The sequence below is a fragment of the Hyla sarda genome, chromosome 6, assembly GCF_029499605.1.
Source record: "Hyla sarda isolate aHylSar1 chromosome 6, aHylSar1.hap1, whole genome shotgun sequence".
Lineage (NCBI taxonomy): Eukaryota > Metazoa > Chordata > Amphibia > Anura > Hylidae > Hyla > Hyla sarda.
In genome coordinates, this window is record NC_079194.1 from 281,416,862 (window position 1) to 281,441,194 (window position 24,333).

At 41.9% G+C, this 24,333-nt stretch overlaps 41 non-coding genes across 41 annotated transcripts; 26 read left to right on the top strand and 15 right to left on the bottom strand.

The window, feature by feature from the left end:
- Positions 1-35: 35 nt before the first annotated feature.
- Positions 36-109, top strand: TRNAT-UGU (transfer RNA threonine (anticodon UGU)). Its single transcript has one exon. It is a non-coding gene; the product is annotated as a tRNA-Thr (tRNA).
- A 377-nt stretch (positions 110-486) lies between these two features.
- Positions 487-568, bottom strand: TRNAS-GCU (transfer RNA serine (anticodon GCU)). Its single transcript has one exon. It is a non-coding gene; the product is annotated as a tRNA-Ser (tRNA).
- Positions 569-796: 228 nt separating this feature from the next.
- On the top strand, positions 797-870 carry TRNAT-AGU (transfer RNA threonine (anticodon AGU)). The gene has a single exon. It is a non-coding gene; the product is annotated as a tRNA-Thr (tRNA).
- Positions 871-1,926: 1,056 nt separating this feature from the next.
- TRNAS-GCU (transfer RNA serine (anticodon GCU)) lies at positions 1,927-2,008 on the bottom strand. Its single transcript has one exon. It is a non-coding gene; the product is annotated as a tRNA-Ser (tRNA).
- A 228-nt stretch (positions 2,009-2,236) lies between these two features.
- TRNAT-AGU (transfer RNA threonine (anticodon AGU)) lies at positions 2,237-2,310 on the top strand. The gene has a single exon. It is a non-coding gene; the product is annotated as a tRNA-Thr (tRNA).
- A 602-nt stretch (positions 2,311-2,912) lies between these two features.
- On the top strand, positions 2,913-2,986 carry TRNAT-UGU (transfer RNA threonine (anticodon UGU)). The gene has a single exon. It is a non-coding gene; the product is annotated as a tRNA-Thr (tRNA).
- Positions 2,987-3,363: 377 nt separating this feature from the next.
- Positions 3,364-3,445, bottom strand: TRNAS-GCU (transfer RNA serine (anticodon GCU)). The gene has a single exon. It is a non-coding gene; the product is annotated as a tRNA-Ser (tRNA).
- Positions 3,446-3,673: 228 nt separating this feature from the next.
- TRNAT-AGU (transfer RNA threonine (anticodon AGU)) lies at positions 3,674-3,747 on the top strand. Its single transcript has one exon. It is a non-coding gene; the product is annotated as a tRNA-Thr (tRNA).
- A 617-nt stretch (positions 3,748-4,364) lies between these two features.
- Positions 4,365-4,438, top strand: TRNAT-UGU (transfer RNA threonine (anticodon UGU)). The gene has a single exon. It is a non-coding gene; the product is annotated as a tRNA-Thr (tRNA).
- Positions 4,439-4,815: 377 nt separating this feature from the next.
- Positions 4,816-4,897, bottom strand: TRNAS-GCU (transfer RNA serine (anticodon GCU)). Its single transcript has one exon. It is a non-coding gene; the product is annotated as a tRNA-Ser (tRNA).
- A 228-nt stretch (positions 4,898-5,125) lies between these two features.
- Positions 5,126-5,199, top strand: TRNAT-AGU (transfer RNA threonine (anticodon AGU)). The gene has a single exon. It is a non-coding gene; the product is annotated as a tRNA-Thr (tRNA).
- A 1,056-nt stretch (positions 5,200-6,255) lies between these two features.
- TRNAS-GCU (transfer RNA serine (anticodon GCU)) lies at positions 6,256-6,337 on the bottom strand. The gene has a single exon. It is a non-coding gene; the product is annotated as a tRNA-Ser (tRNA).
- A 228-nt stretch (positions 6,338-6,565) lies between these two features.
- On the top strand, positions 6,566-6,639 carry TRNAT-AGU (transfer RNA threonine (anticodon AGU)). Its single transcript has one exon. It is a non-coding gene; the product is annotated as a tRNA-Thr (tRNA).
- Positions 6,640-7,256: 617 nt separating this feature from the next.
- TRNAT-UGU (transfer RNA threonine (anticodon UGU)) lies at positions 7,257-7,330 on the top strand. Its single transcript has one exon. It is a non-coding gene; the product is annotated as a tRNA-Thr (tRNA).
- A 377-nt stretch (positions 7,331-7,707) lies between these two features.
- On the bottom strand, positions 7,708-7,789 carry TRNAS-GCU (transfer RNA serine (anticodon GCU)). Its single transcript has one exon. It is a non-coding gene; the product is annotated as a tRNA-Ser (tRNA).
- A 228-nt stretch (positions 7,790-8,017) lies between these two features.
- Positions 8,018-8,091, top strand: TRNAT-AGU (transfer RNA threonine (anticodon AGU)). The gene has a single exon. It is a non-coding gene; the product is annotated as a tRNA-Thr (tRNA).
- Positions 8,092-9,147: 1,056 nt separating this feature from the next.
- On the bottom strand, positions 9,148-9,229 carry TRNAS-GCU (transfer RNA serine (anticodon GCU)). Its single transcript has one exon. It is a non-coding gene; the product is annotated as a tRNA-Ser (tRNA).
- Positions 9,230-9,457: 228 nt separating this feature from the next.
- Positions 9,458-9,531, top strand: TRNAT-AGU (transfer RNA threonine (anticodon AGU)). Its single transcript has one exon. It is a non-coding gene; the product is annotated as a tRNA-Thr (tRNA).
- A 602-nt stretch (positions 9,532-10,133) lies between these two features.
- Positions 10,134-10,207, top strand: TRNAT-UGU (transfer RNA threonine (anticodon UGU)). The gene has a single exon. It is a non-coding gene; the product is annotated as a tRNA-Thr (tRNA).
- A 377-nt stretch (positions 10,208-10,584) lies between these two features.
- On the bottom strand, positions 10,585-10,666 carry TRNAS-GCU (transfer RNA serine (anticodon GCU)). Its single transcript has one exon. It is a non-coding gene; the product is annotated as a tRNA-Ser (tRNA).
- Positions 10,667-10,894: 228 nt separating this feature from the next.
- On the top strand, positions 10,895-10,968 carry TRNAT-AGU (transfer RNA threonine (anticodon AGU)). The gene has a single exon. It is a non-coding gene; the product is annotated as a tRNA-Thr (tRNA).
- A 617-nt stretch (positions 10,969-11,585) lies between these two features.
- TRNAT-UGU (transfer RNA threonine (anticodon UGU)) lies at positions 11,586-11,659 on the top strand. The gene has a single exon. It is a non-coding gene; the product is annotated as a tRNA-Thr (tRNA).
- A 377-nt stretch (positions 11,660-12,036) lies between these two features.
- On the bottom strand, positions 12,037-12,118 carry TRNAS-GCU (transfer RNA serine (anticodon GCU)). The gene has a single exon. It is a non-coding gene; the product is annotated as a tRNA-Ser (tRNA).
- Positions 12,119-12,354: 236 nt separating this feature from the next.
- On the top strand, positions 12,355-12,428 carry TRNAT-AGU (transfer RNA threonine (anticodon AGU)). Its single transcript has one exon. It is a non-coding gene; the product is annotated as a tRNA-Thr (tRNA).
- Positions 12,429-13,790: 1,362 nt separating this feature from the next.
- On the top strand, positions 13,791-13,864 carry TRNAT-AGU (transfer RNA threonine (anticodon AGU)). Its single transcript has one exon. It is a non-coding gene; the product is annotated as a tRNA-Thr (tRNA).
- A 1,055-nt stretch (positions 13,865-14,919) lies between these two features.
- TRNAS-GCU (transfer RNA serine (anticodon GCU)) lies at positions 14,920-15,001 on the bottom strand. The gene has a single exon. It is a non-coding gene; the product is annotated as a tRNA-Ser (tRNA).
- Positions 15,002-15,229: 228 nt separating this feature from the next.
- On the top strand, positions 15,230-15,303 carry TRNAT-AGU (transfer RNA threonine (anticodon AGU)). Its single transcript has one exon. It is a non-coding gene; the product is annotated as a tRNA-Thr (tRNA).
- Positions 15,304-16,666: 1,363 nt separating this feature from the next.
- TRNAT-AGU (transfer RNA threonine (anticodon AGU)) lies at positions 16,667-16,740 on the top strand. The gene has a single exon. It is a non-coding gene; the product is annotated as a tRNA-Thr (tRNA).
- A 617-nt stretch (positions 16,741-17,357) lies between these two features.
- TRNAT-UGU (transfer RNA threonine (anticodon UGU)) lies at positions 17,358-17,431 on the top strand. Its single transcript has one exon. It is a non-coding gene; the product is annotated as a tRNA-Thr (tRNA).
- A 377-nt stretch (positions 17,432-17,808) lies between these two features.
- On the bottom strand, positions 17,809-17,890 carry TRNAS-GCU (transfer RNA serine (anticodon GCU)). The gene has a single exon. It is a non-coding gene; the product is annotated as a tRNA-Ser (tRNA).
- Positions 17,891-18,118: 228 nt separating this feature from the next.
- On the top strand, positions 18,119-18,192 carry TRNAT-AGU (transfer RNA threonine (anticodon AGU)). The gene has a single exon. It is a non-coding gene; the product is annotated as a tRNA-Thr (tRNA).
- A 987-nt stretch (positions 18,193-19,179) lies between these two features.
- TRNAS-GCU (transfer RNA serine (anticodon GCU)) lies at positions 19,180-19,261 on the bottom strand. Its single transcript has one exon. It is a non-coding gene; the product is annotated as a tRNA-Ser (tRNA).
- A 228-nt stretch (positions 19,262-19,489) lies between these two features.
- TRNAT-AGU (transfer RNA threonine (anticodon AGU)) lies at positions 19,490-19,563 on the top strand. Its single transcript has one exon. It is a non-coding gene; the product is annotated as a tRNA-Thr (tRNA).
- A 617-nt stretch (positions 19,564-20,180) lies between these two features.
- On the top strand, positions 20,181-20,254 carry TRNAT-UGU (transfer RNA threonine (anticodon UGU)). The gene has a single exon. It is a non-coding gene; the product is annotated as a tRNA-Thr (tRNA).
- A 377-nt stretch (positions 20,255-20,631) lies between these two features.
- On the bottom strand, positions 20,632-20,713 carry TRNAS-GCU (transfer RNA serine (anticodon GCU)). Its single transcript has one exon. It is a non-coding gene; the product is annotated as a tRNA-Ser (tRNA).
- Positions 20,714-20,941: 228 nt separating this feature from the next.
- On the top strand, positions 20,942-21,015 carry TRNAT-AGU (transfer RNA threonine (anticodon AGU)). The gene has a single exon. It is a non-coding gene; the product is annotated as a tRNA-Thr (tRNA).
- A 1,056-nt stretch (positions 21,016-22,071) lies between these two features.
- On the bottom strand, positions 22,072-22,153 carry TRNAS-GCU (transfer RNA serine (anticodon GCU)). The gene has a single exon. It is a non-coding gene; the product is annotated as a tRNA-Ser (tRNA).
- A 228-nt stretch (positions 22,154-22,381) lies between these two features.
- On the top strand, positions 22,382-22,455 carry TRNAT-AGU (transfer RNA threonine (anticodon AGU)). Its single transcript has one exon. It is a non-coding gene; the product is annotated as a tRNA-Thr (tRNA).
- Positions 22,456-23,072: 617 nt separating this feature from the next.
- Positions 23,073-23,146, top strand: TRNAT-UGU (transfer RNA threonine (anticodon UGU)). Its single transcript has one exon. It is a non-coding gene; the product is annotated as a tRNA-Thr (tRNA).
- Positions 23,147-23,523: 377 nt separating this feature from the next.
- On the bottom strand, positions 23,524-23,605 carry TRNAS-GCU (transfer RNA serine (anticodon GCU)). Its single transcript has one exon. It is a non-coding gene; the product is annotated as a tRNA-Ser (tRNA).
- A 228-nt stretch (positions 23,606-23,833) lies between these two features.
- Positions 23,834-23,907, top strand: TRNAT-AGU (transfer RNA threonine (anticodon AGU)). The gene has a single exon. It is a non-coding gene; the product is annotated as a tRNA-Thr (tRNA).
- Positions 23,908-24,333: the final 426 nt, after the last annotated feature.

Below are 24,333 nucleotides of genomic sequence, written 5' to 3' on the forward strand. Positions count from 1 at the left end.
TTCTGACTTTCTGACTTTTTGGCATTTGTTGTCATGGCGCTGTGGCTTAGTTGGTTAAAGCGCCTGTCTTGTAAACAGGAGATCCTGAGTTCGAATCTCAGCAGTGCCTTTCTTTCTTTGCAATTTTGAGCTTTTCATACCAAGAAGTAGACGTTCAATCATATGTGACTTCAAACTTGTCTATCCCACAGTCCTAAGAATGTCCGAGCAAAGTCAAAAATATGTATGCTGGCTGAATGCCCAAAAGAAGGAAATGTCCTCATCTTCTTTATTGGATAGTATTAAGCACCATGCAAGAGAAATGGAAAAACAATGCAGGATTACTAATGCCAGGTTGATAGGTCACATGAGGCACGTTTCTGAATCAAAAATAGAAAACTGCCATGGTGGGAGCATCCACTGCATATGCTGACAATAAAGAATCTACAAGGCAAGTTGCAAAGAATCTACTAGGCAATCTGCAAAGTGGTAAAAAGTAGAAGAAACTGACGAGGATGGGATTTGAACCCATGCATGCAGAGCACAATGGATTAGCAGTCCATCGCCTTAACCACTCGGCCACCTCGTCTACATAAGTCCCTACTTCCAGGTGATAGATTCTGAGAACAGGGTCCAAAAGTTTTTTGCTGCATTTTTATTGAAGGTCACAGATCAGGCACTAGCTGAGGGGACCGTAACTCCAAGTTGGTGAAAAAATGCAAGCTGCAACCAATCCATCAATGCACAACATTTAGTAGAAATTTGAATCATTGCGTAAGAAATTCCCATTTTCTGGCTTTTCTGCTGGACTTCACTTGGCGCTGTGGCTTAGGTGGTTAAAGCGCCTGTCTAGTAAACAGGAGATCCTGAGTTCAAATCTCAGCAGTGCCTTTTTTTCCCCTAAATTTTAAGCTTTTCATACCAAAAAGCAGATGTTCTATCCTATCTGACATCAATATTGTCCATCCCACAGCCCTAAGACAGTCCGAGCAAAGTCAAAAATATGGATGCTGGCTAAACGCCCAAAAGAAAGAAATGTCCTCATCTTCTTTATAGGATAGCATTAAGCACCATGCAAGAGGAATTGGAAAACAAGGCAGGATTTCTAAGGCCTGGTTGAAAGGTCACGTAACGCACCCTTCTGGATTGGAAATAGAAAACTCCCATGCCTGCAAAGACAATAAAAAATCTACAAAGCAAGATACCAAGTTGGAAAAGGCATGCAGAGCACAATGGATTAGCCGTCCATCGACTTAACCCCTCGGCCACCTCGTCTTTAAAAGGCAACCACTCCAGGTGAGACATTCTGACAACATGATCAACAAGTCTTTGGCTGCATTTTCATTGAAGGTCACATATTAAGCACTGGCTGAATGGACCGTAACTTAAAAAATGCAAGCTGCAACTGCTCCGTCAATATACAGCATTTTGTAGACATTTTAATCATTGCATAGCAATTCCCATTTTCTGACTTTCTGACTTTTTGGCTTTTTGGCATTGGTTGTCATGGCGCTGTGGCTTAGTTGGTCTTGTAAACAGGAGATCCTGAGTTCGAATCTCAGCAGTGCCTTTCTTTCTTTGCAATTTTGAGCTTTTCATACCAAGAAGTAGACGTTCAATCATATGTGACTTCAAACTTGTCTATCCCACAGTCCTAAGAATGTCCGAGCAAAGTCAAAAATATGTATGCTGGCTGAATGCCCAAAAGAAGGAAATGTCCTCATCTTCTTTATTGGATAGTATTAAGCACCATGCAAGAGAAATGGAAAAACAATGCAGGATTACTAATGCCAGGTTGATAGGTCACATGAGGCACGTTTCTGAATCAAAAATAGAAAACTGCCATGGTGGGAGCATCCACTGCATATGCTGACAATAAAGAATCTACAAGGCAAGTTGCAAAGAATCTACTAGGCAAGCTGCAAAGTGGTAAAAAGTAGAAGAAACCGACGAGGATGGGATTTGAACCCATGCATGCAGAGCACAATGGATTAGCAGTCCATCGCCTTAACCACTCGGCCACCTCGTCTACATAAGTCCCTACCTCCAGGTGATAGATTCTGAGAACAGGGTCAAAAAGTTTTTTGCTGCATTTTTATTGAAGGTCACAGATCAGGCACTGGCTGAGGGGACCGTAACTCCAAGTTGGTGAAAAAATGCAAGCTGCAACCACTCCATCAATGCACAACATTTAGTAGAAATTTGAATCATTGCGTAAGAAATTCCCATTTTCTGGCTTTTCTGCTGGACTTCATGTGGTGCTGTGGCTTAGTTGGTTAAAGCGCCTGTCTAGTAAACAGGAGATCCTGAGTTCAAATCTCAGCAGTGCCTTTTTTTCCCCCTAAATTTTAAGCTTTTCATACCAAAAAGCAACTGTTCAATCCTATCTGACATCAATATTGACCATCCCACAGCCCTAAGACAGTCCGAGCAAAGTCAAAAATATGGATGCTGGCTAAACGTCCAAAAGAAAGAAATGTCCTCATCTTCTTTATAGGATAGCATTAAGCACCATGCAAGAGGAATTGGAAAACAAGGCAGGATTTCTAAGGCCTGGTTGATAGGTCACGTAACGCACCCTTCTGGATTGGAAATAGAAAACTCCCATGCCTGCAAAGACAATAAAAAATCTTCAAAGCAAGATACCAAGTTGGAAAAGGCATGCAGAGCACAATGGATTAGCCGTCCATCGACTTAACCCCTCGGCCACCTCGTCTTTAAAAGGCAACCACTCCAGGTGAGACATTCTGACAACATGATCAATAAGTCTTTGGCTGCATTTTCATTGAAGGTCACATATTAAGCACTGGCTGAATGGACCGTAACTCAAAAAATGCAAGCTGCAACTGCTCCGTCAATATACAGCATTTTGTATACATTTTAATCATTGCATAGCAATTCCCATTTTCTGACTTTAAGGAAAGGGTTGTCATGGCGCTGTGGCTTAGTTGGTTAAAGCGCCTGTCTTGTAAACAGGAGATCCTGAGTTCGAATCTCAGCAGTGCCTTTCTTTCTTTGCAATTTTGAGCTTTTCATACCAAGAAGTAGACGTTCAATCATATGTGACTTCAAACTTGTCTATCCCACAGTCCTAAGAATGTCCGAGCAAAGTCAAAAATATGTATGCTGGCTGAATGCCCAAAAGAAGGAAATGTCCTCATCTTCTTTATTGGATAGTATTAAGCACCATGCAAGAGAAATGGAAAAACAATGCAGGATTACTAATGCCAGGTTGATAGGTCACATGAGGCACGTTTCTGAATCAAAAATAGAAAACTGCCATGGTGGCAGCATCCACTGCATATGCTGACAATAAAGAATCTACAAGGCAAGTTGCAAAGAATCTACTAGGCAATCTGCAAAGTGGTAAAAGGTAGAAGGAACCGACAAGGATGGGATTTGAACCCAAGCATGCAGAGCACAATGGATTAGCAGTCCATCACCTTAACCACTCGGCCACCTCGTCTACATAAGTCCCTATCTCCAGGTGATAGATTCTGAGAACAGGGTCAAAAAGTTTTTTGCTGCATTTTTATTGAAGGTCACAGATCAGGCACTAGCTGAGGGGACCGTAACTCCAAGTTGGTGAAAAAATGCAAGCTGCAACCACTCCATCAATGCACAACATTTAGTAGAAATTTGAATCATTGCGTAGGAAATTCCCATTTTCTGGCTTTTCGGCTGGACTTCATGTGGTGCTGTGGCTTAGTTGGTTAAAGTGCCTGTCTAGTAAACAGGAGATCCTGAGTTCAAATCTCAGCAGTGCCTTTTTTCCCCCTAAATTTTAAGCTTTTCATACCAAAAAGCAGATGTTCAATCCTATCTGACATCAATATTGACCATCCCACAGCCCTAAGACAGTCCGAGCAAAGTCAAAAATATGGATGCTGGCTAAACGTCCAAAAGAAAGAAATGTCCTCATCTTCTTTATAGGATAGCATTAAGCACCATGCAAGAGGAATTGGAAAACAAGGCAGGATTTCTAAGGCCTGGTTGATAGGTCACGTAACGCACCCTTCTGGATTGGAAATAGAAACCTCCCATGCCTGCAAAGACAATAAAAAATCTTCAAAGCAAGATATCAAGTTGGAAAAGGCATGCAGAGCACAATGGATTAGCCGTCCATCGACTTAACCCCTCGGCCACCTCGTCTTTAAAAGGCAACCACTCCAGGTGAGACATTCTGACAACATGATCAACAAGTCTTTGGCTGCATTTTCATTGAAGGTCACATATTAAGCACTGGCTGAATGGACCGTAACTCAAAAAATGCAAGCTGCAACTGCTCCGTCAATATACAGCATTTTGTAGACATTTTAATCATTGCATAGCAATTCCCATTTTCTGACTTTCTGACTTTCTGACTTTTTGGCATTTGTTGTCATGGCGCTGTGGCTTAGTTGGTTAAAGCGCCTGTCTTGTAAACAGGAGATCCTGAGTTCGAATCTCAGCAGTGCCTTTCTTTCTTTGCAATTTTGAGCTTTTCATACCAATAAGTAGACGTTCAATCATATGTGACTTCAAACTTGTCTATCCCACAGTCCTAAGAATGTCCGAGCAAAGTCAAAAATATGTATGCTGGCTGAATGCCCAAAAGAAGGAAATGTCCTCATCTTCTTTATTGGATAGTATTAAGCACCATGCAAGAGAAATGGAAAAACAATGCAGGATTACTAATGCCAGGTTGATAGGTCACATGAGGCACGTTTCTGAATCAAAAATAGAAAACTGCCATGGTGGGAGCATCCACTGCATATGCTGACAATAAAGAATCTACAAGGCAAGTTGCAAAGAATCTACTAGGCAATCTGCAAAGTGGTAAAAAGTAGAAGAAACCGACGAGGATGGGATTTGAAGCCATGCATGCAGAGCACAATGGATTAGCAGTCCATCGCCTTAACCACTCGGCCACCTCGTCTACATAAGTCCCTACCTCCAGGTGATAGATTCTGAGAACAGGGTCCAAAAGTTTTTTGCTGCATTTTTATTGAAGGTCACAGATCAGGCACTAGCTGAGGGGACCGTAACTCCAAGTTGGTGAAAAAATGCAAGCTGCAACCAATCCATCAATGCACAACATTTAGTAGAAATTTGAATCATTGCGTAAGAAATTCCCATTTTCTGGCTTTTCTGCTGGACTTCACTTGGCGCTGTGGCTTAGGTGGTTAAAGCGCCTGTCTAGTAAACAGGAGATCCTGAGTTCAAATCTCAGCAGTGCCTTTTTTTCCCCTAAATTTTAAGCTTTTCATACCAAAAAGCAGATGTTCAATCCTATCTGACATCAATATTGTCCATCCCACAGCCCTAAGACAGTCCGAGCAAAGTCAAAAATATGGATGCTGGCTAAACGCCCAAAAGAAAGAAATGTCCTCATCTTCTTTATAGGATAGCATTAAGCACCATGCAAGAGGAATTGGAAAACAAGGCAGGATTTCTAAGGCCTGGTTGATAGGTCACGTAACGCACCCTTCTAGATTGGAAATAGAAAACTCCCATGCCTGCAAAGACAATAAAAAATCTACAAAGCAAGATACCAAGTTGGAAAAGGCATGCAGAGCACAATGGATTAGCCGTCCATCGACTTAACCCCTCGGCCACCTCGTCTTTAAAAGGCAACCACTCCAGGTGAGACATTCTGACAACATGATCAACAAGTCTTTGGCTGCATTTTCATTGAAGGTCACATATTAAGCACTGGCTGAATGGACCGTAACTCAAAAAATGCAAGCTGCAACTGCTCCGTCAATATACAGCATTTTGTAGACATTTTAATCATTGCATAGCAATTCCCATTTTCTGACTTTCTGACTTTTTGGCTTTTTGGCATTGGTTGTCATGGCGCTGTGGCTTAGTTGGTCTTGTAAACAGGAGATCCTGAGTTCGAATCTCAGCAGTGCCTTTCTTTCTTTGCAATTTTGAGCTTTTCATACCAAGAAGTAGACGTTCAATCATATGTGACTTCAAACTTGTCTATCCCACAGTCCTAAGAATGTCCGAGCAAAGTCAAAAATATGTATGCTGGCTGAATGCCCAAAAGAAGGAAATGTCCTCATCTTCTTTATTGAATAGTATTAAGCACCATGCAAGAGAAATGGAAAAACAATGCAGGATTACTAATGCCAGGTTGATAGGTCACATGAGGCACGTTTCTGAATCAAAAATAGAAAACTGCCATGGTGGGAGCATCCACTGCATATGCTGACAATAAAGAATCCACAAGGCAAGTTGCAAAGAATCTACTAGGCAAGCTGCAAAGTGGTAAAAAGTAGAAGAAACCGACGAGGATGGGATTTGAACCCATGCATGCAGAGCACAATGGATTAGCAGTCCATCGCCTTAACCACTCGGCCACCTCGTCTACATAAGTCCCTACCTCCAGGTGATAGATTCTGAGAACAGGGTCAAAAAGTTTTTTGCTGCATTTTTATTGAAGGTCACAGATCAGGCACTGGCTGAGGGGACCGTAACTCCAAGTTGGTGAAAAAATGCAAGCTGCAACCACTCCATCAATGCACAACATTTAGTAGAAATTTGAATCATTGGGTAAGAAATTCCCATTTTCTGGCATTTCTGCTGGACTTCATGTGGGGCTGTGGCTTAGTTGGTTAAAGCGCCTGTCTAGTAAACAGGAGATCCTGAGTTCAAATCTCAGCAGTGCCTTTTTTCCCCCTAAATTTTAAGCTTTTCATACCAAAAAGCAGATGTTCAATCCTATCTGACATCAATATTGACCATCCCACAGCCCTAAGACAGTCCGAGCAAAGTCAAAAATATGGATGCTGGCTAAACGTCCAAAAGAAAGGAATGTCCTCATCTTCTTTATGGGATAGCATTAAGCACCATGCAAGAGGAATTGGAAAACAAGGCAGGATTTCTAAGGCCTGGTTGATAGGTCACGTAACGCACCCTTCTGGATTGGAAATAGAAAACTCCCATGCCTGCAAAGACAATAAAAAATCTTCAAAGCAAGATACCAAGTTGGAAAAGGCATGCAGAGCACAATGGATTAGCCGTCCATCGACTTAACCCCTCGGCCACCTCGTCTTTAAAAGGCAACCACTCCAGGTGAGACATTCTGACAACATGATCAACAAGTCTTTGGCTGCATTTTCATTGAAGGTCACATATTAAGCACTGGCTGAATGGACCGTAACTCAAAAAATGCAAGCTGCAACTGCTCCGTCAATATACAGCATTTTGTAGACATTTTAATCATTGCATAGCAATTCCCATTTTCTGACTTTCTGACTTTCTGACTTTTTGGCATTTGTTGTCATGGCGCTGTGGCTTAGTTGGTTAAAGCGCCTGTCTTGTAAACAGGAGATCCTGAGTTCGAATCTCAGCAGTGCTTTTCTTTCTTTGCAATTTTGAGCTTTTCATACCAAGAAGTAGACGTTCAATCATATGTGACTTCAAACTTGTCTATCCCACAGTCCTAAGAATGTCCGAGCAAAGTCAAAAATATGTATGCTGGCTGAATGCCCAAAAGAAGGAAATGTCCTCATCTTCTTTATTGGATAGTATTAAGCACCATGCAAGAGAAATGGAAAAACAATGCAGGATTACTAATGCCAGGTTGATAGGTCACATGAGGCACGTTTCTGAATCAAAAATAGAAAACTGCCATGGTGGGAGCATCCACTGCATATGCTGACAATAAAGAATCTACAAGGCAAGTTGCAAAGAATCTACTAGGCAATCTGCAAAGTGGTAAAAAGTAGAAGAAACCGACGAGGATGGGATTTAAACCCATGCATGCAGAGCACAATGGATTAGCAGTCCATCGCCTTAACCACTCGGCCACCTCGTCTACATAAGTCCCTACCTCCAGGTGATAGATTCTGAGAACAGGGTCCAAAAGTTTTTTGCTGCATTTTTATTGAAGGTCACAGATCAGGCACTAGCTGAGGGGACCGTAACTCCAAGTTGGTGAAAAAATGCAAGCTGCAACCAATCCATCAATGCACAACATTTAGTAGAAATTTGAATCATTGCGTAAGAATTTCCCATTTTCTGGCTTTTCTGCTGGACTTCACTTGGCGCTGTGGCTTAGGAGGTTAAAGCGCCTGTCTAGTAAACAGGAGATCCTGAGTTCAAATCTCAGCAGTGCCTTTTTTTCCCCTAAATTTTAAGCTTTTCATACCAAAAAGCAGATGTTCAATCCTATCTGACATCAATATTGTCCATCCCACAGCCCTAAGACAGTCCGAGCAAAGTCAAAAATATGGATGCTGGCTAAACGCCCAAAAGAAAGAAATGTCCTCATCTTCTTTATAGGATAGCATTAAGCACCATGCAAGAGGAATTGGAAAACAAGGCAGGATTTCTAAGGCCTGGTTGATAGGTCACGTAACGCACCCTTCTGGATTGGAAATAGAAAACTCCCATGCCTGCAAAGACAATAAAAAATCTTCAAAGCAAGATACCAAGTTGGAAAAGGCATGCAGAGCACAATGGATTAGCCGTCCATCGACTTAACCCCTCGGCCACCTCGTCTTTAAAAGGCAACCACTCCAGGTGAGACATTCTGACAACATGATCAACAAGTCTTTGGCTGCATTTTCATTGAAGGTCACATATTAAGCACTGGCTGAATGGACCGTAACTCAAAAAATGCAAGCTGCAACTGCTCCGTCAATATACAGCATTTTGTAGACATTTTAATCATTGCATAGCAATTCCCATTTTCTGACTTTCTGACTTTTTGGCTTTTTGGCATTGGTTGTCATGGCGCTGTGGCTTAGTTGGTCTTGTAAACAGGAGATCCTGAGTTCGAATCTCAGCAGTGCCTTTCTTTCTTTGCAATTTTGAGCTTTTCATACCAAGAAGTAGACGTTCAATCATATGTGACTTCAAACTTGTCTATCCCACAGTCCTAAGAATGTCCGAGCAAAGTCAAAAATATGTATGCTGGCTGAATGCCCAAAAGAAGGAAATGTCCTCATCTTCTTTATTGGATAGTATTAAGCACCATGCAAGAGAAATGGAAAAACAATGCAGGATTACTAATGCCAGGTTGATAGGTCACATGAGGCACGTTTCTGAATCAAAAATAGAAAACTGCCATGGTGGGAGCATCCACTGCATATGCTGACAATAAAGAATCTACAAGGCAAGTTGCAAAGAATCTACTAGGCAAGCTGCAAAGTGGTAAAAAGTAGAAGAAACCGACGAGGATGGGATTTGAACCCATGCATGCAGAGCACAATGGATTAGCAGTCCATCGCCTTAACCACTCGGCCACCTCGTCTACATAAGTCCCTACCTCCAGGTGATAGATTCTGAGAACAGGGTCAAAAAGTTTTTTGCTGCATTTTTATTGAAGGTCACAGATCAGGCACTGGCTGAGGGGACCGTAACTCCAAGTTGGTGAAAAAATGCAAGCTGCAACCACTCCATCAATGCACAACCTTTAGTAGAAATTTGAATCATTGCGTAAGAAATTCCCATTTTCTGGCTTTTCTGCTGGACTTCATGTGGTGCTGTGGCTTAGTTGGTTAAAGCGCCTGTCTAGTAAACAGGAGATCCTGAGTTCAAATCTCAGCAGTGCCTTTTTTTCCCCCTAAATGTTAAGCTTTTCATACCAAAAAGCAGCTGTTCAATCCTATCTGACATCAATATTGACCATCCCACAGCCCTAAGACAGTCCGAGCAAAGTCAAAAGTATGGATGCTGGCTAAACGTCCAAAAGAAAGAAATGTCCTCATCTTCTTTATAGGATAGCATTAAGCACCATGCAAGAGGAATTGGAAAACAAGGCAGGATTTCTAAGGCCTGGTTGATAGGTCACGTAACGCACCCTTCTGGATTGGAAATAGAAAACTCCCATGCCTGCAAAGACAATAAAAAGTCTTCAAAGCAAGATACCAAGTTGGAAAAGGCATGCAGAGCACAATGGATTAGCCGTCCATCGACTTAACCCCTCGGCCACCTCGTCTTTAAAAGGCAACCACTCCAGGTGAGACATTCTGACAACATGATCAACAAGTCTTTGGCTGCATTTTCATTGAAGGTAACATATTAAGCACTGGCTGAATGGACCGTAACTCAAAAAATGCAAGCTGCAACTGCTCCGTCAATATACAGCATTTTGTATACATTTTACTCATTGCATAGCAATTCCCATTTTCTGACTTTAAGGAAAGGGTTGTCATGGCGCTGTGGCTTAGTTGGTTAAAGCGCCTGTCTTGTAAACAGGAGATCCTGAGTTCGAATCTCAGCAGTGCCTTTCTTTCTTTGCAATTTTGAGCTTTTCATACCAAGAAGTAGACGTTCAATCATATGTGACTTCAAACTTGTCTATCCCACAGTCCTAAGAATGTCCGAGCAAAGTCAAAAATATGTATGCTGGCTGAATGCCCAAAAGAAGGAAATGTCCTCATCTTCTTTATTGGATAGTATTAAGCACCATGCAAGAGAAATGGAAAAACAATGCAGGATTACTAATGCCAGGTTGATAGGTCACATGAGGCACGTTTCTGAATCAAAAATAGAAAACTGCCATGGTGGCAGCATCCACTGCATATGCTGACAATAAAGTATCTACAAGGCAAGTTGCAAAGAATCTACTAGGCAAGCTGCAAAGTGGTAAAAGGTAGAAGAAACCGACAAGGATGGTATTTGAACCCATGCATGCAGAGCACAATGGATTAGCAGTCCATCACCTTAACCACTCGGCCACCTCGTCTACATAAGTCCCTACCTCCAGGTGATAGATTCTGAGAACAGGGTCAAAAAGTTTTTTGCTGCATTTTTATTGAAGGTCACAGATCAGGCACTAGCTGAGGGGACCGTAACTCCAAGTTGGTGAAAAAATGCAAGCTGCAACCACTCCATCAATGCACAACATTTAGTAGAAATTTGAATCATTGCGTAAGAAATTCCCATTTTCTGGCTTTTCTGCTGGACTTCACTTGGCGCTGTGGCTTAGGTGGTTAAAGCGCCTGTCTAGTAAACAGGAGATCCTCAGTTCAAATCTCAGCAGTGCCTTTTTTCCCCCTAAATTTTAAGCTTTTCATACCAAAAAGCAGATGTTCAATCCTATCTGACATCAATATTGTCCATCCCACAGCCCTAAGACAGTCCGAGCAAAGTCAAAAATATGGATGCTGGCTAAACGCCCAAAAGAAAGAAATGTCCTCATCTTCTTTATAGGATAGCATTAAGCACCATGCAAGAGGAATTGGAAAACAAGGCAGGATTTCTAAGGCCTGGTTGATAGGTCACGTAACGCACCCTTCTGGATTGGAAATAGAAAACTCCCATGCCTGCAAAGACAATAAAAAATCTACAAAGCAAGATACCAAGTTGGAAAAGACATGCAGAGCACAATGGATTAGCCGTCCATCGACTTAACCCCTCGGCCACCTCGTCTTTAAAAGGCAACCTCTCCAGGTGAGACATTCTGACAACATGATCAACAAGTCTTTGGCTGCATTTTCATTGAAGGTCACATATTGAGCACTGGCTGAATGGACCGTAACTCAAAAAATGCAAGCTGCAACTGCTCCGTCAATATACAGCATTTTGTAGACATTTTAATCATTGCATAGCAATTCCCATTTTCTGACTTTCTGACTTTCTGACTTTTTGGCATTTGTTGTCATGGCGCTGTGGCTTAGTTGGTTAAAGCGCCTGTCTTGTAAACAGGAGATCCTGAGTTCGAATCTCAGCAGTGCCTTTCTTTCTTTGCAATTTTGAGCTTTTCATACCAAGAAGTAGACGTTCAATCATATGTGACTTCAAACTTGTCTATCCCACAGTCCTAAGAATGTCCGAGCAAAGTCAAAAATATGTATGCTGGCTGAATGCCCAAAAGAAGGAAATGTCCTCATCTTCTTTATTGGATAGTATTAAGCACCATGCAAGAGAAATGGAAAAACAATGCAGGATTACTAATGCCAGGTTGATAGGTCACATGAGGCACGTTTCTGAATCAAAAATAGAAAACTGCCATGGTGGCAGCATCCACTGCATATGCTGACAATAAAGAATCTACAAGGCAAGTTGCAAAGAATCTACTAGGCAAGCTGCAAAGTGGTAAAAAGTAGAAGAAACCGACGAAGATGGGATTTGAACCCATGCATGCAGAGCACAATGGATTAGCAGTCCATCGCCTTAACCACTCGGCCACCTCGTCTACATAAGTCCCTACCTCCAGATGATAGATTCTGAGAACAGGGTCAAAAAGTTTTTTGCTGCATTTTTATTGAAGGTCACAGATCAGGCACTGGCTGAGGGGACCGTAACTCCAAGTTGGTGAAAAATGCACACTCCATCAATGCACAACACTCCATCAATGCACAACATTTAGTAGAAATTTGAATAATTGCGTAAGAAATTCCCATTTTCTGGCTTTTCTGCTGGACTTCACTTGGCGCTGTGGCTTAGGTTGTTAAAGCGCCTGTCTAGTAAACAGGAGATCCTGAGTTCAAATCTCAGCAGTGCCTTTTTTTCCCCCTAAATTTTAAGCTTTTCATACCAAAAAGCAGACGTTCAATCCTATCTGAAATCAATATTGTCCATCCCACAGCCCTAAGACAGTCCGAGCAAAGTCAAAAATATGGATGCTGGCTAAACGCCCAAAAGAAAGAAATGTCCTCATCTTCTTTATAGGATAGCATTAAGCACCATGCAAGAGGAATTGGAAAACAAGGCAGGATTTCTAAGGCCTGGTTGATAGGTCACGTAACGCACCCTTCTGGATTGGAAATAGAAAACTCCCATGCCTGCAAAGACAATAAAAAATCTACAAAGCAAGATACCAAGTTGGAAAAGGCATGCAGAGCACAATGGATTAGCCGTCCATCGACTTAACCCCTCGGCCACCTCGTCTTTAAAAGGCAACCACTCCAGGTGAGACATTCTGACAACATGATCAACAAGTCTTTGGCTGCATTTTCATTGAAGGTCACATATTAAGCACTGGCTGAATGGACCGTAACTCAAAAAATGCAAGCTGCAACTGCTCCGTCAATATACAGCATTTTGTAGACATTTTAATCATTGCATAGCAATTCCCATTTTCTGACTTTCTGACTTTTTGGCTTTTTGGCATTGGTTGTCATGGCGCTGTGGCTTAGTTGGTCTTGTAAACAGGAGATCCTGAGTTCGAATCTCAGCAGTGCCTTTCTTTCTTTGCAATTTTGAGCTTTTCATACCAAGAAGTAGACGTTCAATCATATGTGACTTCAAACTTGTCTATCCCACAGTCCTAAGAATGTCCGAGCAAAGTCAAAAATATGTATGCTGGCTGAATGCCCAAAAGAAGGAAATGTCCTCATCTTCTTTATTGGATAGTATTAAGCACCATGCAAGAGAAATGGAAAAACAATGCAGGATTACTAATGCCAGGTTGATAGGTCACATGAGGCACGTTTCTGAATCAAAAATAGAAAACTGCCATGGTGGCAGCATCCACTGCATATGCTGACAATAAAGAATCTACAAGGCAAGTTGCAAAGAATCTACTAGGCAATCTGCAAAGTGGTAAAAGGTAGAAGGAACCGACAAGGATTTGAACCCAAGCATGCAGAGCACAATGGATTAGCAGTCCATCACCTTAACCACTCGGCCACCTCGTCTACATAAGTCCCTACCTCCAGGTGATAGATTCTGAGAACAGGGTCAAAAAGTTTTTTGCTGCATTTTTATTGAAGGTCACAGATCAGGCACTAGCTGAGGGGACCGTAACTCCAAGTTGGTGAAAAAATGCAAGCTGCAACCACTCCATCAATGCACAACATTTAGTAGAAATTTGAATCATTGCGTAGGAAATTCCCATTTTCTGGCTTTTCTGCTGAACTTCACTTGGCGCTGTGGCTTAGGTGGTTAAAGCGCCTGTCTAGTAAACAGGAGATTCTGAGTTCAAATCTCAGCAGTGCCTTTTTTCACCAAAATTTTAAGCTTTTCATACCAAAAAGCAGATGTTCAATCCTATCTGACATCAATATTGTCCATCCCACAGCCCTAAGACAGTCCGAGCAAAGTCAAAAATATGGATGCTGGCTAAACGCCCAAAAGAAAGAAATGTCCTCATCTTCTTTATAGGATAGCATTAAGCACCATGCAAGAGGAATTGGAAAACAAGGCAGGATTTCTAAGGCCTGGTTGATAGGTCACGTAACGCACCCTTCTAGATTGGAAATAGAAAACTCCCATGCCTGCAAAGACAATAAAAAATCTACAAAGCAAGATACCAAGTTGGAAAAGGCATGCAGAGCACAATGGATTAGCCGTCCATCGACTTAACCCCTCGGCCACCTCGTCTTTAAAAGGCAACCACTCCAGGTGAGACATTCTGACAACATGATCAACAAGTCTTTGGCTGCATTTTCATTGAAGGTCACATATTAAGCACTGGCTGAATGGACCGTAACTCAAAAAATGCAAGCTGCAACTGCTCCGTCAATATACAGCATTTTGTAGACATTTTAATCATTGCATAGCAATTCCCATTTTCTGACTTTCTGACTTTTTGGCTTTTTGGCATTGGTTGTCATGGCGCTGTGGCTTAGTTGGTCTTGTAAACAGGAGATCCTGAGTTCGAATCTCAGCAGTGCCTTTCTTTCTTTGCAATTTTGAGCTTTTCATACCAAGAAGTAGACGTTCAATCATATGTGACTTCAAACTTGTCTATCCCACAGTCCTAAGAATGTCCGAGCAAAGTCAAAAATATGTATGCTGGCTGAATGAGCAAAAGAAGGAAATGTCCTCATCTTCTTTATTGGATAGTATTAAGCACCATGCAAGAGAAATGGAAAAACAATGCAGGATTACTAATGCCAGGTTGATAGGTCACATGAGGCACGTTTCTGAATCAAAAATAGAAAACTGCCATGGTGGCAGCATCCACTGCATATGCTGACAATAAAGTATCTACAAGGCAAGTTGCAAAGAATCTACTAGGCAAGCTGCAAAGTGGTAAAAGGTAGAAGAAACCGACAAGGATGGGATTTGAACCCATGCATGCAGAGCACAATGGATTAGCAGTCCATCGCCTTAACCACTCGGCCACCTCGTCTACATAAGACCCTACCTCCAGGTGATAGATTCTGAGAACAGGGTCAAAAAGTTTTTTGCTGCATTTTTATTGAAGGTCACAGATCAGGCACTAGCTGAGGGGACCGTAACTCCAAGTTGGTGAAAAAATGCAAGCTGCAACCACTCCATCAATGCACAACATTTAGTAGAAATTTGAATCATTGCGTAAGAAATTCCCATTTTCTGGCTTTTCTGCTGGACTTCACTTGGCGCTGTGGCTTAGGTGGTTAAAGCGCCTGTCTAGTAAACAGGAGATCCTGAGTTCAAATCTCAGCAGTGCCTTTTTTTCCCCTAAATTTTAAGCTTTTCATACCAAAAAGCAGATGTTCAATCCTATCTGACATCAATATTGTCCATCCCACAGCCCTAAGACAGTCCGAGCAAAGTCAAAAATATGGATGCTGGCTAAACGCCCAAAAGAAAGAAATGTCCTCATCTTCTTTATAGGATAGCATTAAGCACCATGCAAGAGGAATTGGAAAACAAGGCAGGATTTCTAAGGCCTGGTTGATAGGTCACGTAACGCACCCTTCTAGATTGGAAATAGAAAACTCCCATGCCTGCAAAGACAATAAAAAATCTACAAAGCAAGATACCAAGTTGGAAAAGGCATGCAGAGCACAATGGATTAGCCGTCCATCGACTTAACCCCTCGGCCACCTCGTCTTTAAAAGGCAACCACTCCAGGTGAGACATTCTGACAACATGATCAACAAGTCTTTGGCTGCATTTTCATTGAAGGTCACATATTAAGCACTGGCTGAATGGACCGTAACTCAAAAAATGCAAGCTGCAACTGCTCCGTCAATATACAGCATTTTGTAGACATTTTAATCATTGCATAGCAATTCCCATTTTCTGACTTTCTGACTTTTTGGCTTTTTGGCATTGGTTGTCATGGCGCTGTGGCTTAGTTGGTCTTGTAAACAGGAGATCCTGAGTTCGAATCTCAGCAGTGCCTTTCTTTCTTTGCAATTTTGAGCTTTTCATACCAAGAAGTAGACGTTCAATCATATGTGACTTCAAACTTGTCTATCCCACAGTCCTAAGAATGTCCGAGCAAAGTCAAAAATATGTATGCTGGCTGAATGCCCAAAAGAAGGAAATGTCCTCATCTTCTTTATTGAATAGTATTAAGCACCATGCAAGAGAAATGGAAAAACAATGCAGGATTACTAATGCCAGGTTGATAGGTCACATGAAGCACGTTTCTGAATCAAAAATAGAAAACTGCCATGGTGGGAGCATCCACTGCATATGCTGACAATAAAGAATCTACAAGGCAAGTTGCAAAGAATCTACTAGGCAAGCTGCAAAGTGGTAAAAAGTAGAAGAAACCGACGAGGATGGGATTTGAACCCATGCATGCAGAGCACAATCAGAGCACACATCGCCTTAACCACTCGGCCACCTCGTCTACATAAGTCCCTACCTCCAGGTGATAGATTCTGAGAACAGGGTCAAAAAGTTTTTTGCTGCATTTTTATTGAAGGTCACAGATCAGGCACTGGCTGAGGGGACCGTAACTCCAAGTTGGTGAAAAAATGCAAGCTGCAACCACTCCATCAATGCACAACATTTAGTAGAAATTTGAATCATTGGGTAAGAAATTCCCATTTTCTGGCATTTCTGCTGGACTTCATGTGGGGCTGTGGCTTAGTTGGTTAAAGCGCCTGTCTAGTAAACAGGAGATCCTGAGTTCAAATCTCAGCAGTGCCTTTTTTCCCCCTAAATTTTAAGCTTTTCATACCAAAAAGCAGATGTTCAATCCTATCTGACATCAATATTGACCATCCCACAGCCCTAAGACAGTCCGAGCAAAGTCAAAAATATGGATGCTGGCTAAACGTCCAAAAGAAAGAAATGTCCTCATCTTCTTTATAGGATAGCATTAAGCACCATGCAAGAGGAATTGGAAAACAAGGCAGGATTTCTAAGGCCTGGTTGATAGGTCACGTAACGCACCCTTCTGGATTGGAAATAGAAAACTCCCATGCCTGCAAAGACAATAAAAAATCTTCAAAGCAAGATACCAAGTTGGAAAAGGCATGCAGAGCACAATGGATTAGCCGTCCATCGACTTAACCCCTCGGCCACCTCGTCTTTAAAAGGCAACCACTCCAGGTGAGACATTCTGACAACATGATCAACAAGTCTTTGGCTGCATTTTCATTGAAGGTCACATATTAAGCACTGGCTGAATGGACCGTAACTCAAAAAATGCAAGCTGCAACTGCTCCGTCAATATACAGCATTTTGTAGACATTTTAATCATTGCATAGCAATTCCCATTTTCTGACTTTCTGACTTTCTGACTTTTTGGCATTTGTTGTCATGGCGCTGTGGCTTAGTTGGTTAAAGCGCCTGTCTTGTAAACAGGAGATCCTGAGTTCGAATCTCAGCAGTGCCTTTCTTTCTTTGCAATTTTGAGCTTTTCATACCAAGAAGTAGACGTTCAATCATATGTGACTTCAAACTTGTCTATCCCACAGTCCTAAGAATGTCCGAGCAAAGTCAAAAATATGTATGCTGGCTGAATGCCCAAAAGAAGGAAATGTCCTCATCTTCTTTATTGGATAGTATTAAGCACCATGCAAGAGAAATGGAAAAACAATGCAGGATTACTAATGCCAGGTTGATAGGTCACATGAGGCACGTTTCTGAATCAAAAATAGAAAACTGCCATGGTGGCAGCATCCACTGCATATGCTGACAATAAAGAATCTACAAGGCAAGTTGCAAAGAATCTAGTAGGCAATCTGCAAAGTGGTAAAAAGTAGAAGAAATCGACAAGGATGGGATTTGAACCCATGCATGCAGAGCACAATGGATTAGCAGTCCATCGCCTTAACCACTCGGCCACCTCGTCTACATAAGTCCCTACCTCCAGGTGATACATTCTGAGAACAGGGTCAAAAAGTTTTTTGCTGCATTTTTATTGAAGGTCACAGATCAGGCACTGGCTGAGGGGACCGTAACTCCAAGTTGGTGAAAAAATGCAAGCTGCAACCACTCCATCAATACACAACATTTAGTAGAAATTTGAATCATTGCGTAAGAAATTCCCATTTTCTGGCTTTTCTGCTGGACTTCACTTGGCGCTGTGGCTTAGGTGGTTAAAGCGCCTGTCTAGTAAACAGGAGATCCTGAGTTCAAATCTCAGCAGTGCCTTTTTTTTCCCCTAAATTTTAAGCTTTTCATACCAAAAAGCAGATGTTCAATCCTATCTGACATCAATATTGTCCATCCCACAGCCCTAAGACAGTCCGAGCAAAGTCAAAAATATGGATGCTGGCTAAATGCCCAAAAGAAAGAAATGTCCTCATCTTCTTTATAGGATAGCTTTAAGCACCATGCAAGAGGAATTGGAAAACAAGGCAGGATTTCTAAGGCCTGGTTGATAGGTCACGTAACGCACCCTTCTGGATTGGAAATAGAAAACTCCCATGCCTGCAAAGACAATAAAAAATCTACAAAGCAAGATACCAAGTTGGAAAAGGCATGCAGAGCACAATGGATTAGCCGTCCATTGACTTAACCCCTCGGCCACCTCGTCTTTAAAAGGCAACCACTCCAGGTGAGACATTCTGACAACATGATCAACAAGTCTTTGGCTGCATTTTCATTGAAGGTCACATATTAAGCACTGGCTAATCATTGCATAGCAATTCCCATTTTCTGACTTTCTGACTTTTTGGCTTTTTGGCATTGGTTGTCATGGCGCTGTGGCTTAGTTGGTCTTGTAAACAGGAGATCCTGAGTTCGAATCTCAGCAGTGCCTTTCTTTCTTTGCAATTTTGAGCTTTTCATACCAAGAAGTAGACGTTCAATCATATGTGACTTCAAACTTGTCTATTCCACAGTCCTAAGAATGTCCGAGAAAAGTCAAAAATATGTATGCTGGCTGAATGCCCAAAAGAAGGAAATGTCCTCATCTTCTTTATTGGATAGTATTAAGCACCATGCAAGAGAAATGGAAAAACAATGCAGGATTACTAATGCCAGGTTGATAGGTCACATGAGGCACGTTTCTGAATCAAAAATAGAAAACTGCCATGGTGGGAGCATCCACTGCATATGCTGACAATAAAGAATCTACAAGGCAAGTTGCAAAGAATCTACTAGGCAAGCTGCAAAGTGGTAAAAAGTAGAAGAAACCGACGAGGATGGGATTTGAACCCATGCATGCAGAGCACAATGGATTAGCAGTCCATCGCCTTAACCACTCGGCCACCTCATCTACATAAGTCCCTACCTCCAGGTGATAGATTCTGAGAACAGGGTCAAAAAGTTTTTTGCTGCATTTTTATTGAAGGTCACAGATCAGGCACTGGCTGAGGGGACCGTAACTCCGAGTTGGTGAAAAAATGCAAGCTGCAACCACTCCATCAATGCACAACATTTAGTAGAAATTTGAATCATTGCGTAAGAAATTCCCATTTTCTGGCATTTCTGCTGGACTTCATGTGGTGCTGTGGCTTAGTTGTTTAAAGCGCCTGTCTAGTAAACAGGAGATCCTGAGTTCAAATCTCAGCAGTGCCTTTTTTCCCCCTAAATTTTAAGCTTTTCATACCAAAAAGCAGATGTTCAATCCTATCTGACATCAATATTGACCATCCCACAGCCCTAAGACAGTCCGAGCAAAGTCAAAAATATGGATGCTGGCTAAACGTCCAAAAGAAAGAAATGTCCTCATCTACTTTATAGGATAGCATTAAGCACCATGCAAGAGGAATTGGAAAACAAGGCAGGATTTCTAAGGCCTGGTTGATAGGTCACGTAACGCACCCTTCTGGATTGGAAATAGAAAACTCCCATGCCTGCAAAGACAATAAAAAATCTTCAAAGCAAGATACCAAGTTGAAAAAGGCATGCAGAGCACAATGGATTAGCCGTCCATCGACTTAACCCCTCGGCCACCTCGTCTTTAAAAGGCAACCACTCCAGGTGAGACATTCTGACAACATGATCAACAAGTCTTTGGCTGCATTTTCATTGAAGGTCACATATTAAGCACTGGCTGAATGGACCGTAACTCAAAAAATGCAAGCTGCAACTGCTCCGTCAATATACAGCATTTTGTAGACATTTTAATCATTGCATAGCAATTCCCATTTTCTGACTTTCTGACTTTCTGACTTTTTGGCATTGGTTGTCATGGCGCTGTGGCTTAGTTGGTTAAAGCGCCTGTCTTGTAAACAGGAGATCCTGAGTTCGAATCTCAGCAGTGCCTTTCTTTCTTTGCAATTTTGAGCTTTTCATACCAAGAAGTAGACGTTCAATCATATGTGACTTCAAACTTGTCTATCCCACAGTCCTAAGAATGTCCGAGCAAAGTCAAAAATATGTATGCTGGCTGAATGCCCAAAAGAAGGAAATGTCCTCATCTTCTTTATTGGATAGTATTAAGCACCATGCAAGAGAAATGGAAAAACAATGCAGGATTACTAATGCCAGGTTGATAGGTCACATGAGGCACGTTTCTGAATCAAAAATAGAAAACTGCCATGGTGGGAGCATCCACTGCATATGCTGACAATAAAGAATCTACAAGGCAAGTTGCAAAGAATCTACTAGGCAAGCTGCAAAGTGGTAAAAAGTAGAAGAAACCGACGAGGATGGGATTTGAACCCATGCATGCAGAGCACAATGGATTAGCAGTCCATCGCCTTAACCACTCAGCCACCTCATCTACATAAGTCCCTACCTCCAGGTGATAGATTCTGAGAACAGGGTCAAAAAGTTTTTTGCTGCATTTTTATTGAAGGTCACAGATCAGGCACTGGCTGAGGGGACCGTAACTCCAAGTTGGTGAAAAAATGCAAGCTGCAACCACTCCATCAATGCACAACATTTAGTAGAAATTTGAATCATTGCGTAAGAAATTCCCATTTTCTGGCTTTTCTGCTGGACTTCATGTGGTGCTGTGGCTTAGTTGGTTAAAGCGCCTGTCTAGTAAACAGGAGATCCTGAGTTCAAATCTCAGCAGTGCCTTTTTTCCCCCTAAATTTTAAGCTTTTCATACCAAAAAGCAGATGTTCAATCCTATCTGACATCAATATTGACCATCCCACAGCCCTAAGACAGTCCGAGCAAAGTCAAAAATATGGATGCTGGCTAAACGTCCAAAAGAAAGAAATGTCCTCATCTTCTTTATAGGATAGCATTAAGCACCATGCAAGAGGAATTGGAAAACAAGGCAGGATTTCTAAGGCCTGGTTGATAGGTCACGTAACGCACCCTTCTGGATTGGAAATAGAAAACTCCCATGCCTGCAAAGACAATAAAAAATCTTCAAAGCAAGATACCAAGTTGGAAAAGGCATGCAGAGCACAATGGATTAGCCGTCCATCGACTTAACCCCTCGGCCACCTCGTCTTTAAAAGGCAACCACTCCAGGTGAGACATTCTGACAACATGATCAACAAGTCTTTGGCTGCATTTTCATTGAAGGTCACATATTAAGCACTGGCTGAATGGACCGTAACTAAAAAAATGCAAGCTGCAACTGCTCCGTCAATATACAGCATTTTGTAGACATTTTAATCATTGCATAGCAATTCCCATTTTCTGACTTTCTGACTTTTTGGCTTTTTGGCATTGGTTGTCATGGCGCTGTGGCTTACTTGGTCTTGTAAACAGGAGATCCTGAGTTCGAATCTCAGCAGTGCCTTTCTTTCTTTGCAATTTTGAGCTTTTCATACCAAGAAGTAGACGTTCAATCATATGTGACTTCAAACTTGTCTATCCCACAGTCCTAAGAATGTCCGAGCAAAGTCAAAAATATGTATGCTGGCTGAATGCCCAAAAGAAGGAAATGTCCTTATCTTCTTTATTGAATAGTATTAAGCACCATGCAAGAGAAATGGAAAAACAATGCAGGATTACTAATGCCAGGTTGATAGGTCACATGAGGCACGTTTCTGAATCAAAAATAGAAAACTGCCATGGTGGGAGCATCCACTGCATATGCTGACAATAAAGAATCTACAAGGCAAGTTGCAAAGAATCTACTAGGCAAGCTGCAAAGTGGTAAAAAGTAGAAGAAACCGACGAGGATGGGATTTGAACCCATGCATGCAAAGCACAATGGATTAGCAGTCCATCGCCTTAACCACTCGGCCACCTCGTCTACATAAGTCCCTACCTCCAGGTGATAGATTCTGAGAACAGGGTCAAAAAGTTTTTTGCTGCATTTTTATTGAAGGTCACAGATCAGGCACTGGCTGAGGGGACCGTAACTCCAAGTTGGTGAAAAAATGCAAGCTGCAACCACTCCATCAATGCACAACATTTAGTAGAAATTTGAATCATTGCGTAAGAAATTCCCATTTTCTGGCTTTTCTGCTGGACTTCATGTGGTGCTGTGGCTTAGTTGGTTAAAGCGCCTGTCTAGTAAACAGGAGATCCTGAGTTCAAATCTCAGCAGTGCCTTTTTTCCCCCTAAATTTTAAGCTTTTCATACCAAAAAGCAGATGTTCAATCCTATCTGACATCAATATTGACCATCCCACAGCCCTAAGACAGTCCGAGCAAAGTCAAAAATATGGATGCTGGCTAAACGTCCAAAAGAAAGAAATGTCCTCATCTTCTTTATAGGATAGCATTAAGCACCATGCAAGAGGAATTGGAAAACAAGGCAGGATTTCTAAGGCCTGGTTGATAGGTCACGTAACGCACCCTTCTGGATTGGAAATAGAAAACTCCCATGCCTGCAAAGACAATAAAAAATCTACAAAGCAAGATACCAAGTTGGAAAAGGCATGCAGAGCACAATGGATTAGCCGTCCATCGACTTAACCCCTCGGCCACCTCGTCTTTAAAAGGCAACCACTCCAGGTGAGACATTCTGACAACATGATCAACAAGTCTTTGGCTGCATTTTCATTGAAGGTCACATATTAAGCACTGGCTGAATGGACCGTAACTCAAAAAATGCAAGCTGCAACTGCTCCGTCAATATACAGCATTTTGTAGACATTTTAATCATTGCATAGCAATTCCCATTTTCTGACTTTCTGACTTTCTGACTTTTTGGCATTGGTTGTCATGGCGCTGTGGCTTAGTTGGTTAAAGCGCCTGTCTTGTAAACAGGAGATCCTGAGTTCGAATCTCAGCAGTGCCTTTTTTTCTTTGCAATTTTGAGCTTTTCATACCAAGAAGTAGACGTTCAATCATATGTGACTTCAAACTTGTCTATCCCACAGTCCTAAGAATGTCCGAGCAAAGTCAAAAATATGTATGCTGGCTGAATGCCCAAAAGAAGGAAATGTCCTCATCTTCTTTATTGGATAGTATTAAGCACCATGCAAGAGAAATGGAAAAACAATGCAGGATTACTAATGCCAGGTTGATAGGTCACATGAGGCACGTTTCTGAATCAAAAATAGAAAACTGCCATGGTGGGAGCATCCACTGCATATGCTGACAATAAAGAATCTACAAGGCAAGTTGCAAAGAATCTACTAGGCAATCTGCAAAGTGGTAAAAAGTAGAAGAAACCGACGAGGATGGGATTTGAACCCATGCATGCAGAGCACAATGGATTAGCAGTCCATCGCCTTAACCACTCGGCCACCTCGTCTACATAAGTCCCTACCTCCAGGTGATAGATTCTGAGAACAGGGTCAAAAAGTTTTTTGCTGCATTTTTATTGAAGGTCACAGATCAGGCACTGGCTGAGGGGACCGTAACTCCAAGTTGGTGAAAAAATGCAAGCTGCAACCACTCCATCAATGCACAACATTTAGTAGAAATTTGAATCATTGCGTAAGAAATTCCCATTTTCTGGCTTTTCTACTGGACTTCATGTGGTGCTGTGGCTTAGTTGGTTAAAGCGCCTGTCTAGTAAACAGGAGATCCTGAGTTCAAATCTCAGCAGTGCCTTTTTTCCCCCTAAATTTTAAGCTTTTCATACCAAAAAGCAGATGTTCAATCCTATCTGACATCAATATTGACCATCCCACAGCCCTAAGACAGTCCGAGCAAAGTCAAAAATATGGATGCTGGCTAAACGTCCAAAAGAAAGAAATGTCCTCATCTTCTTTATAGGATAGCATTAAGCACCATGCAAGAGGAATTGGAAAACAAGGCAGGATTTCTAAGGCCTGGTTGATAGGTCACGTAACGCACCCTTCTGGATTGGAAATAGAAAACTCCCATGCCTGCAAAGACAATAAAAAATCTACAAAGCAAGATACCAAGTTGGAAAAGGCATGCAGAGCACAATGGATTATCCGTCCATCGACTTAACCCCTCGGCCACCTCGTCTTTAAAAGGCAACCACTCCAGGTGAGACATTCTGACAACATG